This window comes from Cydia pomonella, chromosome 22 (genome assembly GCF_033807575.1).
Source record: "Cydia pomonella isolate Wapato2018A chromosome 22, ilCydPomo1, whole genome shotgun sequence".
In the NCBI taxonomy this organism is placed as follows: Eukaryota; Metazoa; Arthropoda; class Insecta; order Lepidoptera; family Tortricidae; genus Cydia; species Cydia pomonella.
The window spans coordinates 9,101,288-9,122,818 of NC_084724.1; the positions used below are offsets into that span (position 1 = coordinate 9,101,288).

The following is a 21,531-nucleotide window of genomic DNA, read 5'->3' on the forward strand; positions in this document are numbered from 1 at the left end:
TCCGTTTGATATGGAAGCAAGACATATTCACACTGCTAAGCGTTAAGCGGGCGAGATGACTTACAATCACTAGTGTAACGCGACCTCAAGATCAAGTTACAGTTCAGTTAGCCCTCTGGAGTTCTGCGTTTCGCGTTCCGAGTTCTGCGTTCTTTGCAATGTAGATAGCTCCTTACTTATAAAACCACGCATGCCAATCGATTGCGCTACGACAACGCAACGATTTCTGTTTCTTTATCACATTTCTGATTCTTTTTGTTGCTTAATTAACTTTAACATTTGTTGTACTCTACTAACACGATATGGATCTCCCAGATTCGAATTAATTAAATAATTTAATCAAATCACTCTTCCATATTAGCGTTTCATTGTCTTAGCGCACACAATTGTCATCTTGGCTAGGCACCCAGGACAGACCGCGGCGGTCAGTGATCGCTGGCGTTCTTTGAACTTTGAACGCCAGAACACCGCGATGATAACCGCCGTTGATGAGTATAGAAAAAATATTGATTGTAAATATGAGAGGATTTAAGGCCGCGGACTGGACGCAAGCGGCGAGTGGCGCGGCGAGCAGCAAATCAAGTAGAGTTGTGCCCGCTCGGTCTTTAAAAAGAGCGCTCCGATCTTGATCAATCGGTCAAAGGAACTAGTTCGCTCTTTTAGTTCCTTTAGTTCTAGAGCAAATCTCGAGATCTGAATAAGGATGACTAGGTATGTGTCTTGTCTTGCTCTCGCTCGCAAAGAAACAGAGTGAGAGCGTGAGCGAGCGACGTTCTTGACCTTGACTCATTCCGATCATTCGCCCCCGACCGATTTGTTTCTAGGTACCAACGTACCGACTACTGAACTCCTTTGAGACCGATTAAGAGCGCTTAAGATGAACTAGTTCCTTTCGGTCCGTGATGGGATTTCATTCCTTTTAGTTCTTCGGTTCTGACCGACTCCAGCCTAACATCAAGTAGTTGAACGATAAATTCGCTGGGATTTGTCAAGCGTTTGTAATGACCCAGCTTCACGCAGAGTTCGACTCGACTGTCCCTAGCCTCTCGTATAAATATATCTCAACCTCCGTAACAAGTACCTAATACGTACCTATTATTTATTATTGAAAGTTATGAAATGACCCTCATATTTATGTTATGAAGCTGAAGAAGGGGCCCACTGATTACCAGTTCACCGGACGATATCGCCCTGTCAGTTATTCGCAAAAACTGACAATCGCGAAAAACTGACAGGCCGCTATCGTCCGGCGAACTGGTAATCAGTGGGCCAATTAAGACCTACCGTTAACCTCCTGATTCCTAGAAGCCCTTGTAAAGGCTTTATTTCAAAATTTCATTATGAATTTTATTAAACAAGACAAGGTTCCAAATTCAAAAACAAAACTTAAGCCTCTGGGACTTAGAAGGTAAACTGATACGATAGCCTTATCTCTATTCAAAACGGTTAAGCATTTCTTACGTTATTCCCACTTCATTCAAAGGTCATAACTTGTTCGGTTTGCTTTTCGTTAAGTATCTCGGTAAGCCATGTCAACAATCCTAGTCTACTTTCGCACTTTTTGCGGAGTCAAGCCATTTCAGCAAAAATGATAGCTTTAGGTATAGCCAATTTAAAGTTATTGGCTAAAATATCATTTTTAATACAAGCTTTTATCACCGACTGTATTTTTCGTTCCAAAGGCAACTAATACTGATCGAGACATTTCTAACCCCAAACACAATTAGGTTGCGTTGTTTTATCACAGAGTTCCCCTGGCGACCTCCTGTCTCCATCATCAGATCATCTGGATGGTACCATAATACATACTGCATTGTCACCGGACTTATATGTATGCAAATTTTCAGATCGGGAAGTGGGTCAAATTTAACTTGCAGGATTTTGACCCGTACAAACATAGTTACATATTACGTTGCAAGTTAAATAAAATCTTGTAATAATACAAATACATTCTATTCTTCATTGATAGCATAATCAATCTCAGATACTTTTGTTGCCAAAGTTAGAGCGCATAAAAACAACAATGAGAATGTTTGCCCTTTAAATTCACCCCTAATCTTTAATCAACAGATAGCGACGGCGCCTAAATATCTCAGTGCATTTTATCCAAACTCTTATCATTAAATCAAGAGAGTTATTTCCATAGTTTAAAAAGCTAAGCTATCTCGTATAACGTGGTTATCACACTGATGCATACGCAAGTCACTCCGGTTTCTGAGCGATACAGGACGGCTACCATATATGACTTGGCATTTGACATTTACGCTGGCCACTGCGTGAACTCGATCGCAGCCCCTCTCGTTCGCAACAATACATCAGTCAAGATAGTCATATCGTCAAATGTAAACTTATCGTAATATCTCAGGTAATATATAATAATAGTAGAGGTCTTTGCTCTTATATAGGCTCAGGACAGCTTCGTCAACAATCCGATTTCCTCACCTTTTTACATCGTCCACAATGCCATGTCGTCAGCATACAATTCCTAACTCGTCACCTTCCTAATTCGTCCACTTTACTATTTTGACTAATACAGTCCTAGATCGTCTACATTCCTATTTTGACCACAGTGCCAGTTTGTCAACATTATTGTACCATCCATTATCCCGAATGCCTTCTAAAAATAAGTCAACATCGGCACTTTTCATTTACTTTTGCATTGCTTTTCTTCAACTGTTCAACTCCACCATTACCAGCACCATTATCTGTGGACCATATAGAAAATGGACGAGTTAGCACTGTAGATCATGTTAGGAATGTGGACAACATAGGAAAGTGACGATATAGGAATGGTGACGAATTAGAACAGTGAACCATATGACAATACCTAATGACAATAGAAGGTTACGAAATAGGATTGTGGACGGAGCGGTCCTGACGAGCCTTTATACATATAAAGGGAAATTTCGTTATCTGCCTCTCTATCATTCAAATATGCAAGAGCAGTAGAGAGGCAGATAACGATTTTTTTCACGGTAGGTCTTCAGAGATCACACTTAAACGGGTAATCTAGAAGCCACGCAAAATTATACAAAAACGACTCAATTATGAATAGGATATTGGGAAAGTGAGGTTAACGTGACAATAGCTCGTAGATTAGAATCTCAACATTAATGACTTGGTAATACAGTTTAAATTGCTCTCCTGATTGCAGAGATTGTTGTCTCTATGCGTTCCCACGGCAGTCAACCAAGACATTCTAGAAATGACAGTCTGATGAGGTCCTTGTACAATTAAATATCTACATTGCGATTTTATAACGAAATTAGCTTCTGTTTGCAACTTCCTCTGCGTAGTGCGTAGTGATGATTTCCGTAACAAAAAAGTTAAAATCCTATGGGATCCTATGTTGCTTAGGTATACTATTTTTCGTTAACCCACTCAGGCACTCACCTGCCCCGTGCAACCACGCCAGCAAGCGGACGCCCTATGTCGTATCCCACGACTCAAACAATTTTTTTTTTAATACCACGACGGTGGTAAACAAGCATACGGCCCGGCAGAATCTATGAACTCCTCTTTTGCAGAACCTCATACTTTAGACCCTTGGGAAAACCTCGGAAGGTAGAAAGTAGCCGTGGGCATGTCAAACAATTCTTCAGAGCATTGCCCAATGTACAAGCGGTAGAACACACATAAGGAGGAAAGTCTCCCCTTAGAAATTAAAGGTTCAATAGTCAATACAGCTTGTGAGTTTGGGATTGTCGACGATTCGTACAGCACGCCTTTGGACTGAGTCGAAGGGCTCAAGCTGGCATCCAGGTGCTCCTGCCCAAAAGCGACAGCAATACTCCATACCGGTTCTGAGCTGACTTGCAATTTACAAAGCAGCAGGCTTTGCCCTGGAGTAAAGTATCGCTTTGCTTTCAGCACACCGAGGTTTTTAAAAGCCAGCGCAGCCTTCCCTTCCAGGTGGCTACGGAATTGGGGTAGGTACATAATTTCATCAAAATCAGTTGAGCGTTCAGCAATTTAAGCTTGAATTGCTGAACGCTCAACTGATTTTGATGCTATCGTCGGATAAAGTCGCATTAGTGTTAACTTCATTTCTAGGAGATAAGAGGTTTGAGACTTTAACTGGCAATACCTAAAGTTGCAAAACTCGATTTGAAGGAGATAAGAAGTTTTTCTACTTTCGTATCATTTCGCACCTTGTCACGGTGACAATAGTATGAGGTCCCTAGCGACTTTGATCCTTTGGTCCCTAGTGAAATTCCTTCAATGAAATATTTTGAATGATTTGAGGTTTTAAGCTAAATGGGTTAAATTTTGTGGTGGGCGGTTTATTCTGTGAAAACCGCAATTAATACGCTGACATGCAGGTCAATATTGGATACCGGTATTGTTTCCACACTAATGAACCGGCATTTTATTTCTGCCCTTTGGCTTCCATATTTTGGCATTTTTATTTCCTTAGCAAAATAGGAAATTATATAATTTATGATCAGGTTAGATCAGCCAAAGACTAGAAAGAAACTAACCACACATCTACATTTCTTGAATTTTGACCAATCGTCATCATCATCATCACCATTTTACCACTACTACAACATCAAAATAACAGCTGGAAAAAAGACATAAAAAACCGGCCAAGAGCATGTCGGGCCACGCTCAGTGTAGGGTTCCGTAGTTACTCTTCCGTCACAATAAGCTAAACTGGAGCTTAAAGTATAGTAAATTGTTAACCAAGGGATGAAACGGTACCTTTCACCCGAGTTAAACAAATAGGCAAATTTGCATAATCAGTACCTAATTAAAGTAAGTCTTTTTACTATGAAGGGGAAACTTTTTGCGATAACTCAAAAACAGCTAAACTGATCATGTCCGCTATAGTTTTCATTTAATGTATTTCTTAAGCTCCACTTTTACGATTTTTTTCATATTTTTTTGACCTATGGTTCAAAAGTTAGAGGGGGGGGGACACATTTCTTTTTTTTTTCGGGGCGATTATCTCCGAATATATTCACTTTATTAAAAAATGTTTGTTGAAGACCCCTATTAGTTTTGAAAGACCTTTCCAACGATACCCCACACTGTAGGGTTGAAGTAAAAAAAAATTTAACCCCCAATTTACGTGTAGGGGAGGTACCCTAAAAAAAATTAAATTTTTAGATTATATTGTACGACTTTGTCGGCTTTATTGATTTATATATCCATGCCCAATTTCAGCTTTCTAGCACCAACAACCACGGAGCAAAGCCTCGGACGGACAGACAGACAGACAGACAGACAGACAGACAGACGGACATGGCGAAACTATAAGGGTTCCTAGTTGACTACGGAACCCTAAAAAGGGTTCTCCTGACCCAGGAGTACTAAAATATTACTTTGAATCGCAGGAAAGTATTGGTTATCGATTTTTGAGATATAGGGAGTATATTTTTAAACAAAGCTTAAGAATTGAATAATGTTCAGAGACCCATTCCTTATAGTTTAAAAATCGATGATCAATGTTTACCCGCGATTTAAAGTAACTCCAGTTTATCGGTATATCCTAAATTATCAACGGACCGGAACACCTAAAAGCTCTATATTTCCTTCGGTTGTTTTTGCATTTCGCTTAAACAAAACTAAACAATGCACCACAAAAACAAGAGAAATGAACATCTGGCCTGAAATAAACCGGCGTAAATCCGTGCGAGTCTGTGAAGAGTAAATTGCTAACGCAATTCCTTTGCCATGCCTCGGACGCAGAAAACACTTAATGCAGAAGCTCAGTTTCTTAAATTATTATTATTATTACTAGCCTATATGGTGTCCCACTGCTAGGCAAAAGCCGCCTCCTCGATCTCTATTCGTCTCGGTTTTGGGCAATCTCCGGCCAGCCGTTGAGATAGATATGGGTCCAGGCCATCCCGCCATCTCCGGCTGGGCCTGCCAGCTCCTCGCCCATCTTGCGGTTGTAATAACATCTAAACTTAAATTATACGGTTAAACTCACGTATTTTTAGTCCCTCGTGCGACATGTTTCAGAGAGCCTAGGTGTATAGGTCTTGGTCGGTATAATTAGCTTAGTGTTAATATGACTCAGGATCACGAAAATTTAAATTCTATATCTTACATCTTTTCTGTATCCTTTAGTTTTAACCTTTGTAGTCCAAACTCTACGTAATATATGTATTATGGTTTATGACATGGGGCCTCTTGGAGAGGCTAAATAATTAAATAAGTGTTTATTATGAGTTCATACATTTGCCACTAAACGCATGTAGCGAGTATGTTATGTAGACGAAGAAGTTTTCTTAAAGAATCTTTCCACACCCTTAACCTGCGTGAAGTAATGTTCATATCTTTAAGAACATAATATATTTTAAAAATTCTTAGATCACAGAGAAACAGTGTTTTGCGATGATTTTGAAACTCATCCTAAGTAGTCTAACTTCTGATCATATTCCTTCTGTGTTCGGAAAACATGTGGGTAATACTGTTAGGTGTATTGCTTAAATTATTTCTAGAACACACTTTGTCGTATCCTTTACGTGCAATACGAATGTGTTCTAGGGCCAATTAGTGCTTATTAAGAGAGCTAGGGAACATCAACTGAAGTGAAGAGGAAGATATTGTCATGATTTTTTAGTAATTGCACCGAATAGTGTATGCAAATATGAATTTTACTTGGCAACATTCTTAAAATACCTAAGTTTAATATCAGGGTGATGGGTAATGTTTAATGACTTCCCTGGCAATACTTGAGTTAGCAAGTGGCAGGGGTAAGCGGAAGCTAAAGAGAGTCGAGTACAGACTCGCACACTTGGATTGGGGACGTCAAAGAGACGACATCTTGATGGTAACGGGTTGAGCAAAGTTAAAGAGGCATCTCCATTTTATACTTACCTAGAGCAATTAGATATATTTATAATATTTCAGAAGTGTTAACGTGCCACTAACCCACAATAGGATTTTTAGATTCGATCGGTTGAATAAAAACGTAAGTTATCTTTTTTCAATAATAGTAGGTACCTAATTGACAGGTATGTGTTTCTAATGCAGTTTTTGAATCTAAGGAGCTTAAACTTTCGTTACATTGTTGATTTAAATATATTGATTTGTAATGATGTTACAAATTATCAATATAATGCTAAAAAAGAGGTAGTTTTATAATCCATGAAGCTTAACCTTTCGTTACATTTTTGCTTAGTAGTGGTGTTTTAAATTATCAATATAATGAAAAAAAAGAGGTAGTTTAATAATCCATGAGTGCTAGTTTTATCATCACTGACGAAGAAAGATTTTACATCAGTTCATTGTAAGAGTGCCTATGGAATTTAGTTTTGTATTGATGAGGGTACTTACGGTTTTCAAACGGCAAAATAATTATAGTTAATCATATAGATTGATGAGTAAGGACTATATTATATACATGTATTTAATTGGAGATAAATGTCTGACAGTATTAAGTTGACGTAGCTGCATGTTTATTGCGAAAGTATTTGGAATATAACTATAATTGTCAATGTTATTTGAATGGTATTTACAATTATTTCAGTCGATTACAAACAAGGCTTTACCTACAATGAAAATTATTGTACTATTAAAGCGGGAGATTAAAGATATTGCAATGAAGTGATAGTCTTGTAGCCATCGATTTAATGGCTATTTAGCACCGATTATTGTTTTATATGTACCTCCAAATTGATGAGTATTTGAAATGCCTATTATTTTGATATTTTTATGTTTTTATGATAACAGTATGATGTGTGGATTTACTATTGAATTGTGTCTTATTCATTTCATAAAATATAAGACATATCTAGCATATCGCGTTAAATTGGGACATAATAAGCCCTGTTCATTGAAGTTGATTAACTATTTAGAGTTTCTGTGCAGAAACTTTTAGTGAGAACGGAACTTTATTGCTCTAATTTAAATCTTACTTTGCATTTTTGTTTTTATGCCATATGCAAAAGTATAAATATGATATTAAATAATCATTATAAGTTAAATGAGGAAGTATTGTAGTAGTAATGCTTATGTGCATTTACGAAATAAATGTGACATAGGTATGTTAACAGTAGCATAGGAGCTTCGATACTTTTGCTCGACGTTAATATGAGCATTTGTCATTTGTGTGTCATGGATTTGACACTTGTGTGACATGGATTTGTCATTTGTGTCATGGATTTGACATTGGTGTGTCATGGATTTGACATTTGTGTGACATGGATTTGTCATTGGTGTGTCATGGATTTGACACTTGTGTGACATGGATTTGTCATTGGTGTGTCATGGATTTGACATTTGTGTGACATGGATTTGTCATTGGTGTGTCATGGATTTGACACTTGTGTGACATGGATTTGTCATTGGTATGTCATGGATTTGACATTGGTGTGTCATGGATTTGACACTTGTGTGACATGGATTTGTCACTGGTGTGTCATGTATTTGACACTTGTGTGACATGGATTTGTCATTGGTATGTCATGGATTTGACATTGGTGTGTCATGGATTTGACACTTGTGTGACATGGATTTGTCATTTGTATGTCATGGATTTGACATTGGTGTGTCATGGATTTGACACTTGTGTGACATGGATTTGTCATTTGTGTGTCATGGATTTGACATTGGTATGTCATGGATTTGACATTGGTGTGTCATGGATTTGACACTTGTGTGACATGGATTTGTCATTGGTGTGACATAGATTTGTCATTTGTATGACGCGTTGGCGTCATTTTATTGCATGGTGTTATTTGTATGACGTGCTAACTTCATTGATGCTTTGAATGACGGCCAGACGTCATTGAAGCAATTTTTTTTTATTTACGACATGAGAGTGCGTCATTTGTACTACCTAAGCATTCTGATGAAGTAGACTTTTGTTTAGTACGGACCTATGTCGGATGAATTTGAGAATGTCGGGATATGTTTGGCACAAGTAATACATATACGTGTATAGCGCGCGTACGTTAATGAAGTTCAGCATACCTGCGGGACCTAAAAGTAAAATAATAATAATACAAAAATATACCTTATGTCGTAAGGTTCCGACCGGCTGATGTTTATTGTTTACTGCAGATCATGATAAAATGGTTACAGTGGTAAAAAAAAAGTATAGATATCGCGAGAGTTCGACGGATTTATGCCGTAATCGCGACAACTTAACAGATTTTTTATTAATATTCTGACAATTCTTGTTATGCGTTTTTGTAATAAAAGGCATTTTGTGTCTATTTAGCACTGAGTGTAGGAGATTTTAAAGACATGAAAAAGGTGTTTTGTTTTTGCAACATACCTTCTAATTTTAATGAATAAAAAACATTTGGTAAAAAAAAAAAAATTGGACTGTATGGCAGTATTTCTTTTAAAACGGACAGAAATTAATGAAACGTCAGACTTAAGCAGCTTCGATAACTCTTGTTATAATTAAATGTTGTCATGTTTTACATGATTTTTGGTTTACGTTCCATTGTTGGTTCCACGTCAACTATGGGGTTCTTTGGTCCACTACTATATGGTTGGAAAGATCTGAGGAAGTTGGTTTCTGTTTTGACAGCTGAAAAAAAAAGGCGTGAGGAGTCAGGGTGATTGAGAATTGTGCAATAAACTAAGTGTTCAGTATCGTGTCTTTTTTTCCATCATGGAGGTTTAAATGCATTAGAATGCTTTGGATCCGAGAGTGAATTTGCTGACGAGAGGACCCAAAAGTAGAATAAACTTTAAGACTGAATTAAATCTGTATGTTTTCAAAATTTTGTAATTGTATGATTAGTTTTCCCCTGTTAGGTTTTTTATGAATTTATTCGATTCGCTTGGTTTTACAAATGAGAGTGTTTGAATTTAATCATTAAAAAAAAAGTTCTTTCATTTCTTGTTTTGTTTTTTTAAATAGTGTATATAAAGGAAGTAGTGATGTACATGTCCACTTTTTTTTTAAGTTGAAAACGTAAGCCATTCATAAATATAAGGGTACACAATATATAGTATATTATTAGGTATGTTTACTTTAGTATTTTGGTGGCCATATAAGAAATGAGGATTCTTGATTGGTAGTATTGGCACAGAATAACTAATAGTACTACCTTACAGAAAATCCACTCCTTCACAAAAGACAGATTTAGGTATAAAATTATACCTATACTCGCCGCCTGCAAGCAAAATTGAAACTTATAACCGCGCACGAACCGTGAATCTTCTTTGCGCGCCGCAGTTTTATGACCCAGCTGTGAGTGCCGGCACAGGGTTGTCACTTGACAAGTTTTTGTACCTGTACCTACTGATTATTTTTAAGGTAAATAATTAAGTATGTGGGAATTACAAACGTTGGTTGTGTAAACATAAAATTTTAAAAATTTAAGATAGTATGTCTGATTCTCATCTCACGGAAATATATGTCGGTCAGTTCCTAATATTGTTTCTGGGCAACCAATATTCAATAAATTATGGATGTTTATTTTAACTCTTACTAAGTAAGGACTCCGGGAACTAAAGAAGAAATGGGAACCGATCGGGCGCCGCCGCTTTTACGCTTGCTTCCAAGACGACGCGCCATAATCATAGTCTAAGAGCTGGCAACTTAATTATGTTAAGTTAGTTTATTGGACCGATGGGCGTTTAACTTCTAACGAAATAAAATACAAATAGGTACAAAAATCAAATGTGTTGTCTGTTTGACAAGGAGACGCGTTGAAGCGGAAAGCTGCAAATTCGGTCAGCGATGAACAAGTATTTTAAAATGTAAACTTGTATTATGCTACGTTTAACTAATAGTAACTAAATTTTTGCAAATCGCGAGGTTCTAGTTGAGAGCAAACTTATAGTGGAATATATTATTATAGAAACATTAAACAATGATTTTATTTAAGGTCATAGTTTAAAGTTCTGGTTGTTTTAAGAATCTCCTAATGGTTTTAAAAAAAATCTTTTTGTTTTTTTTTTAGTTGTTTGGAGTCTATGGGGAGAATATTTAGGGTTATATACAGACTACGTTATAAAACAGTAAGGATGCGAGATTTTAGAAATGGTTGAGTCTGTGAAGGAATTTAGGATAACCTCTAAATAAATAATAATATTAAATATGTAGTCCTCGAAATAATAAAGTTTATGTACAGTAGTATAGTAAAGAAATTTTATATTTTGAATTGTTTTACCTAGATTTTGATAAGAGACATGAAATAATAACGTTCGTTATGTGTGATACCAGCAACTGATTTACTTTTAAATACGCTTTGTGCGTTTAGTCGTATTTATGCCAGTGTTTAAAGATACTTTGCTTCGGAGCAGCAGTGTCTAAAGATACTTTTGTTAATCGATTTTAAAGCAGTGTCTAGAGAACAGCTTATCCAAGTGATGGGATAGCATTAGTAGTTGTTAACAACTGTTTTAACATATCTAGAGAGGGTTAAATAGGGTAACATATACATCAGTAAAATACCATTAACTTCAAATCATCCTATCTCTCTCGTTTTTAAAGTTACGATCGTATAGATATATATCAGGATAAAAAAAAATTGTTAGGTATCAGCTGGCTTTTAATATTTCCGTTTTTATCAAGTTTCTGTATAATTCACTTTATCTTTTCAAAAAGTGAATTTCGTGTCACTGTGTAAATTTATTCAATGGAACACCTATATTTGTCAATTTATACACTGAAATGTATTACTTAACATTATGTAGATATGTCAAAATAATCATGTCATATAAAATTATTTAAGTTTGAATTTTAAGGTTGCCAATAGAGTTCAATATTATAATTGCTTATTCTAGATGCTTAAATCAATTAAGTATGCATGAAAACAGAAATAAATTGCGCCATTAAGATTGGTTCCATCAGAAAAGATTGTATTGTTTTGAAAAATCTGCTATACTTGGATGATTGCTGTGATATTGAAAGAGTGTGAAAAAAATCTCATTTTTGGAATGCTTGCATTGATTTGATAAATCTGTCATTTTAGAAGATTGCTGTAACGAATGATAGGTATCGGTATGATATGATATCGAAAAGGTGTGCGTTGCTAATCTTCCATTTGACCCTACCAGTTGATTTATTTTTGTTATAATAAATGAAATAAAATAAAACTTCAAAACAAAAAGGTAAATTATTAGATATATTTGTTGTCAAATAGACTTAAAAAGTAGAAAATAATGCAACATTGGAGAACATGCAATTATGTTCTATAATTTGCAAAAATAAAAATGTAAAGTTGTGCATGATAAATTCTGTTTTTGCTACTAACACCTGTTCAAGTGTTTCTGTCGGGTTTGAGGCTATTCGGCAACAGCTTAGCAAGGTTGTACGCTAATCACATAAAAAAGAGTATTAAGTAACACCGATAGCTTTTGAACCTATAACGTACAAACTGAGAATAGTGTTACAATCAGAAATCATAAACTATAAATTATGAAAACATTGTTAAAGATTTAATTTGTTAATTTTGATAATTGTTTTAATCTGGTTATTTAGGTATCTATGCTGGAACACATACCAATATGGATTCACATTCAGAATATCTTAGTACAGAACCTTTTATATTGATCCTATAACACATAGTGGGGATGGTAACAGCGTTAATTAATAAATAAGTAACATCCCGCAGAGGAACAAAAATCTGATTTATTTGTTCATAATATTAAAATTTAAACTCTTAAACGTAAAATATCATTTTTTTTACTTGTAAACGATCAAATCAAATTAATTAAATCTATTCGTTGTACAAAGTTATAATATCGTTGTATAAAAAAAAAACGTGTGACATTTGTGAGACTAACATCGAATAATAGGATTTTTCACTAAGAAAATAATCATCGAAATATTGCGTACATGTATTAGTAGACAAAAGAAGAATATCAAGCTCTAATAAGTTGATATTAGATCAAGAACAAACTTACAAACTCAAATTCTAATATAGTGAAACATATGCAACTGACAGTAAATATAAACAAGGGACAACTGAAGACCGAATGTCATGATATACGGGATCTCAAATATATAGATCTAAAATAAAGTTTATACATTTAATGTTATTGATTGTAATTATTAGAAGACTGAAAAAGGAATTTGTTACAAATGAATTTCATGCTGAATAAAAAACGACCTTTGATTGAGTTTCGTGCGCCGGAGTCATGCACGAAGTAGGATGGCCGAATGTCATGATTTTTTAGTAATTGCACCGAATAGTGTATGCAAATATGAATTTTACTTGGCAACATTCTTAAAATACCTAAGTTTAATATCAGGGTGATGGGTAATGTTTAATGACTTCCCTGGCAATACTTGAGTTAGCAAGTGGCAGGGGTAAGCGGAAGCTAAAGAGAGTCGAGTACAGACTCGCACACTTGGATTGGGGACGTCAAAGAGACGACATCTTGATGGTAACGGGTTGAGCAAAGTTAAAGAGGCATCTCCATTTTATACTTACCTAGAGCAATTAGATATATTTATAATATTTCAGAAGTGTTAACGTGCCACTAACCCACAATAGGATTTTTAGATTCGATCGATTGAATAAAAACGTAAGTTATCTTTTTTCAATAATAGTAGGTACCTAATTGACAGGTATGTGTTTCTAATGCAGTTTTTGAATCTAAGGAGCTTAAACTTTCGTTACATTGTTGATTTAAATATATTGATTTGTAATGATGTTACAAATTATCAATATAATGCTAAAAAAGAGGTAGTTTTATAATCCATGAAGCTTAACCTTTCGTTACATTTTTGCTTAGTAGTGGTGTTTTAAATTATCAATATAATGAAAAAAAAGAGGTAGTTTAATAATCCATGAGTGCTAGTTTTATCATCACTGACGAAGAAAGATTTTACATCAGTTCATTGTAAGAGTGCCTATGGAATTTAGTTTTGTATTGATGAGGGTACTTACGGTTTTCAAACGGCAAAATAATTATAGTTAATCATATAGATTGATGAGTAAGGACTATATTATATACATGTATTTAATTGGAGATAAATGTCTGACAGTATTAAGTTGACGTAGCTGCATGTTTATTGCGAAAGTATTTGGAATATAACTATAATTGTCAATGTTATTTGAATGGTATTTACAATTATTTCAGTCGATTACAAACAAGGCTTTACCTACAATGAAAATTATTGTACTATTAAAGCGGGAGATTAAAGATATTGCAATGAAGTGATAGTCTTGTAGCCATCGATTTAATGGCTATTTAGCACCGATTATTGTTTTATATGTACCTCCAAATTGATGAGTATTTGAAATGCCTATTATTTTGATATTTTTATGTTTTTATGATAACAGTATGATGTGTGGATTTACTATTGAATTGTGTCTTATTCATTTCATAAAATATAAGACATATCTAGCATATCGCGTTAAATTGGGACATAATAAGCCCTGTTCATTGAAGTTGATTAACTATTTAGAGTTTCTGTGCAGAAACTTTTAGTGAGAACGGAACTTTATTGCTCTAATTTAAATCTTACTTTGCATTTTTGTTTTTATGCCATATGCAAAAGTATAAATATGATATTAAATAATCATTATAAGTTAAATGAGGAAGTATTGTAGTAGTAATGCTTATGTGCATTTACGAAATAAATGTGACATAGGTATGTTAACAGTAGCATAGGAGCTTCGATACTTTTGCTCGACGTTAATATGAGCATTTGTCATTTGTGTGTCATGGATTTGACACTTGTGTGACATGGATTTGTCATTTGTGTCATGGATTTGACATTGGTGTGTCATGGATTTGACATTTGTGTGACATGGATTTGTCATTGGTGTGTCATGGATTTGACACTTGTGTGACATGGATTTGTCATTGGTGTGTCATGGATTTGACATTTGTGTGACATGGATTTGTCATTGGTGTGTCATGGATTTGACACTTGTGTGACATGGATTTGTCATTGGTATGTCATGGATTTGACATTGGTGTGTCATGGATTTGACACTTGTGTGACATGGATTTGTCACTGGTGTGTCATGTATTTGACACTTGTGTGACATGGATTTGTCATTGGTATGTCATGGATTTGACATTGGTGTGTCATGGATTTGACACTTGTGTGACATGGATTTGTCATTTGTATGTCATGGATTTGACATTGGTGTGTCATGGATTTGACACTTGTGTGACATGGATTTGTCATTTGTGTGTCATGGATTTGACATTGGTATGTCATGGATTTGACATTGGTGTGTCATGGATTTGACACTTGTGTGACATGGATTTGTCATTGGTGTGACATAGATTTGTCATTTGTATGACGCGTTGGCGTCATTTTATTGCATGGTGTTATTTGTATGACGTGCTAACTTCATTGATGCTTTGAATGACGGCCAGACGTCATTGAAGCAATTTTTTTTTATTTACGACATGAGAGTGCGTCATTTGTACTACCTAAGCATTCTGATGAAGTAGACTTTTGTTTAGTACGGACCTATGTCGGATGAATTTGAGAATGTCGGGATATGTTTGGCACAAGTAATACATATACGTGTATAGCGCGCGTACGTTAATGAAGTTCAGCATACCTGCGGGACCTAAAAGTAAAATAATAATAATACAAAAATATACCTTATGTCGTAAGGTTCCGACCGGCTGATGTTTATTGTTTACTGCAGATCATGATAAAATGGTTACAGTGGTAAAAAAAAAGTATAGATATCGCGAGAGTTCGACGGATTTATGCCGTAATCGCGACAACTTAACAGATTTTTTATTAATATTCTGACAATTCTTGTTATGCGTTTTTGTAATAAAAGGCATTTTGTGTCTATTTAGCACTGAGTGTAGGAGATTTTAAAGACATGAAAAAGGTGTTTTGTTTTTGCAACATACCTTCTAATTTTAATGAATAAAAAACATTTGGTAAAAAAAAAAAAATTGGACTGTATGGCAGTATTTCTTTTAAAACGGACAGAAATTAATGAAACGTCAGACTTAAGCAGCTTCGATAACTCTTGTTATAATTAAATGTTGTCATGTTTTACATGATTTTTGGTTTACGTTCCATTGTTGGTTCCACGTCAACTATGGGGTTCTTTGGTCCACTACTATATGGTTGGAAAGATCTGAGGAAGTTGGTTTCTGTTTTGACAGCTGAAAAAAAAAGGCGTGAGGAGTCAGGGTGATTGAGAATTGTGCAATAAACTAAGTGTTCAGTATCGTGTCTTTTTTTCCATCATGGAGGTTTAAATGCATTAGAATGCTTTGGATCCGAGAGTGAATTTGCTGACGAGAGGACCCAAAAGTAGAATAAACTTTAAGACTGAATTAAATCTGTATGTTTTCAAAATTTTGTAATTGTATGATTAGTTTTCCCCTGTTAGGTTTTTTATGAATTTATTCGATTCGCTTGGTTTTACAAATGAGAGTGTTTGAATTTAATCATTAAAAAAAAAGTTCTTTCATTTCTTGTTTTGTTTTTTTAAATAGTGTATATAAAGGAAGTAGTGATGTACATGTCCACTTTTTTTTTAAGTTGAAAACGTAAGCCATTCATAAATATAAGGGTACACAATATATAGTATATTATTAGGTATGTTTACTTTAGTATTTTGGTGGCCATATAAGAAATGAGGATTCTTGATTGGTAGTATTGGCACAGAATAACTAATAGTACTACCTTACAGAAAATCCACTCCTTCACAAAAGACAGATTTAGGTATAAAATTATACCTATACTCGCCGCCTGCAAGCAAAATTGAAACTTATAACCGCGCACGAACCGTGAATCTTCTTTGCGCGCCGCAGTTTTATGACCCAGCTGTGAGTGCCGGCACAGGGTTGTCACTTGACAAGTTTTTGTACCTGTACCTACTGATTATTTTTAAGGTAAATAATTAAGTATGTGGGAATTACAAACGTTGGTTCTGTAAACATAAAATTTTAAAAATTTAAGATAGTATGTCTGATTCTCATCTCACGGAAATATATGTCGGTCAGTTCCTAATATTGTTTCTGGGCAACCAATATTCAATAAATTATGGATGTTTATTTTAACTCTTACTAAGTAAGGACTCCGGGAACTAAAGAAGAAATGGGAACCGATCGGGCGCCGCCGCTTTTACGCTTGCTTCCAAGACGACGCGCCATAATCATAGTCTAAGAGCTGGCAACTTAATTATGTTAAGTTAGTTTATTGGACCGATGGGCGTTTAACTTCTAACGAAATAAAATACAAATAGGTACAAAAATCAAATGTGTTGTCTGTTTGACAAGGAGACGCGTTGAAGCGGAAAGCTGCAAATTCGGTCAGCGATGAACAAGTATTTTAAAATGTAAACTTGTATTATGCTACGTTTAACTAATAGTAACTAAATTTTTGCAAATCGCGAGGTTCTAGTTGAGAGCAAACTTATAGTGGAATATATTATTATAGAAACATTAAACAATGATTTTATTTAAGGTCATAGTTTAAAGTTCTGGTTGTTTTAAGAATCTCCTAATGGTTTTAAAAAAAATCTTTTTGTTTTTTTTTAGTTGTTTGGAGTCTATGGGGAGAATATTTAGGGTTATATACAGACTACGTTATAAAACAGTAAGGATGCGAGATTTTAGAAATGGTTGAGTCTGTGAAGGAATTTAGGATAACCTCTAAATAAATAATAATATTAAATATGTAGTCCTCGAAATAATAAAGTTTATGTACAGTAGTATAGTAAAGAAATTTTATATTTTGAATTGTTTTACCTAGATTTTGATAAGAGACATGAAATAATAACGTTCGTTATGTGTGATACCAGCAACTGATTTACTTTTAAATACGCTTTGTGCGTTTAGTCGTATTTATGCCAGTGTTTAAAGATACTTTGCTTCGGAGCAGCAGTGTCTAAAGATACTTTTGTTAATCGATTTTAAAGCAGTGTCTAGAGAACAGCTTATCCAAGTGATGGGATAGCATTAGTAGTTGTTAACAACTGTTTTAACATATCTAGAGAGGGTTAAATAGGGTAACATATACATCAGTAAAATACCATTAACTTCAAATCATCCTATCTCTCTCGTTTTTAAAGTTACGATCGTATAGATATATATCAGGATAAAAAAAAATTGTTAGGTATCAGCTGGCTTTTAATATTTCCGTTTTTATCAAGTTTCTGTATAATTCACTTTATCTTTTCAAAAAGTGAATTTCGTGTCACTGTGTAAATTTATTCAATGGAACACCTATATTTGTCAATTTATACACTGAAATGTATTACTTAACATTATGTAGATATGTCAAAATAATCATGTCATATAAAATTATTTAAGTTTGAATTTTAAGGTTGCCAATAGAGTTCAATATTATAATTGCTTATTCTAGATGCTTAAATCAATTAAGTATGCATGAAAACAGAAATAAATTGCGCCATTAAGATTGGTTCCATCAGAAAAGATTGTATTGTTTTGAAAAATCTGCTATACTTGGATGATTGCTGTGATATTGAAAGAGTGTGAAAAAAATCTCATTTTTGGAATGCTTGCATTGATTTGATAAATCTGTCATTTTAGAAGATTGCTGTAACGAATGATAGGTATCGGTATGATATGATATCGAAAAGGTGTGCGTTGCTAATCTTCCATTTGACCCTACCAGTTGATTTATTTTTGTTATAATAAATGAAATAAAATAAAACTTCAAAACAAAAAGGTAAATTATTAGATATATTTGTTGTCAAATAGACTTAAAAAGTAGAAAATAATGCAACATTGGAGAACATGCAATTATGTTCTATAATTTGCAAAAATAAAAATGTAAAGTTGTGCATGATAAATTCTGTTTTTGCTACTAACACCTGTTCAAGTGTTTCTGTCGGGTTTGAGGCTATTCGGCAACAGCTTAGCAAGGTTGTACGCTAATCACATAAAAAAGAGTATTAAGTAACACCGATAGCTTTTGAACCTATAACGTACAAACTGAGAATAGTGTTACAATCAGAAATCATAAACTATAAATTATGAAAACATTGTTAAAGATTTAATTTGTTAATTTTGATAATTGTTTTAATCTGGTTATTTAGGTATCTATGCTGGAACACATACCAATATGGATTCACATTCAGAATATCTTAGTACAGAACCTTTTATATTGATCCTATAACACATAGTGGGGATGGTAACAGCGTTAATTAATAAATAAGTAACATCCCGCAGAGGAACAAAAATCTGATTTATTTGTTCATAATATTAAAATTTAAACTCTTAAACGTAAAATATCATTTTTTTTACTTGTAAACGATCAAATCAAATTAATTAAATCTATTCGTTGTACAAAGTTATAATATCGTTGTATAAAAAAAAAAACGTGTGACATTTGTGAGACTAACATCGAATAATAGGATTTTTCACTAAGAAAATAATCATCGAAATATTGCGTACATGTATTAGTAGACAAAAGAAGAATATCAAGCTCTAATAAGTTGATATTAGATCAAGAACAAACTTACAAACTCAAATTCTAATATAGTGAAACATATGCAACTGACAGTAAATATAAACAAGGGACAACTGAAGACCGAATGTCATGATATACGGGATCTCAAATATATAGATCTAAAATAAAGTTTATACATTTAATGTTATTGATTGTAATTATTAGAAGACTGAAAAAGGAATTTGTTACAAATGAATTTCATGCTGAATAAAAAACGACCTTTGATTGAGTTTCGTGCGCCGGAGTCATGCACGAAGTAGGATGGCCGAATGTCATGATTTTTTAGTAATTGCACCGAATAGTGTATGCAAATATGAATTTTACTTGGCAACATTCTTAAAATACCTAAGTTTAATATCAGGGTGATGGGTAATGTTTAATGACTTCCCTGGCAATACTTGAGTTAGCAAGTGGCAGGGGTAAGCGGAAGCTAAAGAGAGTCGAGTACAGACTCGCACACTTGGATTGGGGACGTCAAAGAGACGACATCTTGATGGTAACGGGTTGAGCAAAGTTAAAGAGGCATCTCCATTTTATACTTACCTAGAGCAATTAGATATATTTATAATATTATTGTTGTTGTAAAATAGTGTAATTTCAAAAAAAGGACACAGTTATTCATATGGTCCGTCTAAATTAACTGCACTGACATTGAAGTGACAAAGTGTGTAAATGTCAACATAGACGTCATATTTTCGTAGGAGTTTGACGAGGCACCCGCACACTTTGCTGTGCAGTTTAGCTTGCTCCGAGAGGCCAATTCGAAATTATATCTAAACATCGGACAAAGAGCATGTCAGGCCATGCTCAGTGTAGGGTTTCATAGTTACCATTTTGTCAGAACAGGCCAAACGAGGGCTATTAATTCGTATCATGTAAAGTCTGACCAGTAATATATTATCACGCGCCATATTCCGGAATTTCATCGGAACTAAATTTTCCATACTAAACTGAACTGTCACCCTATACATGAGAATAACAGCGCACTCTTGACAATGATCATATATTTCTGATCGGGCTATACATTGCAAGCTTATGCTTATGGGAGTACCGTCACAGCTTCTTCGTACCTTGTAGGTACGTCTTTTTACTAAGAAAATAATATTTTTGCAACAACTCAAAAACGGCTAGACCGATCATCAGTGATCGGAACGATGGGAGTAAAACTTTAACAAAACTTGTTAAGCGGACATAAAATAGTGCATACAGCCCTAAAAATATTCATGTCCATAGGGATAGGAATAGTATAGTACTTACAGCCATAAAAATATTTACATTCATAGATATTCGAATATTTTTAAGGCTATAAGCACTCTTTTTACGTCCGCTTGATAAGTTTTGTTAAAGTTTTACTCCCATAGTTCCGATCACTGCCGATCATGTTCGCATTGAAAGTATTAACTAAGCTTTTGAGTCCTCCCCCGCCCCTCCACTATTGGATAAAAGCCAAAAAAAAATTCATAAATATAATTTTTTATGGGAGGTACCTAGTACCTACTCTAATTTTTTTAAAGTTTTTATTTTACCTTTCTGTCGCCATGCATGTTGTATACTTATATCCATGCCAAATTGCAACTTTCTCGCACTAACAATCACAATCAATCAACAATCACAAAGCCACGGACGGACGGACAGACGTACATGGCGAAACTATAAAGGTTTCTTTCAAGGTGAATACGAAACCCTAAAAACGATGACATTTAGTTACCTATTATCATTCGCGTGCATTTCTCTCGTAGTTGCCCGTACACGTATAGGCGCGAGCGAGAAGTGCGGGCGAATGACAAAATGACATCCATTTGAAGTCAAAACGTAAGCTCGAAATGGCCTCTAGCATAGTGAAGTAGGTTGCCAACATAATTAATTCAGTAATTTTACCAATACCATCAAGGACTAGGTATAATATTTGCTTAGGCTTAATCGAAAGTAAATATAAACATCAATACCGCGAACCGACGAGTGTTTACCGACGACCATGTAAACTAAATACATAACGAGTAATTATGTGTGTATTTGAAAATGTACTTACCAAGAAGACCGGCTCGGAGAAAGGACACCTGAAATCAAAAAATATGTCTTTAACAAATATGTCCACATGAATTCCTTGTATTAGAAATGAAATGTAGAGTGTTTAACTCGGGTGAAAGGCATCATTTCAACTTCGGACAATTAAACTACCTCGGCAG

At 34.7% G+C, this 21,531-nt stretch overlaps 1 long non-coding RNA gene across 1 annotated transcript in view; it reads right to left on the minus strand.

Moving 5' to 3' along the window:
• LOC133530448 (uncharacterized) overlaps positions 1–21,531 on the minus strand; it is a 124,633-nt gene that overhangs the window by 95,176 nt on the left and 7,926 nt on the right. Inside the window, exon 2 of the long non-coding RNA XR_009801307.1 lies at positions 21,375–21,402. This is a non-coding gene — a long non-coding RNA (uncharacterized LOC133530448). The remainder of the gene's footprint in view (positions 1–21,374; positions 21,403–21,531) is intronic.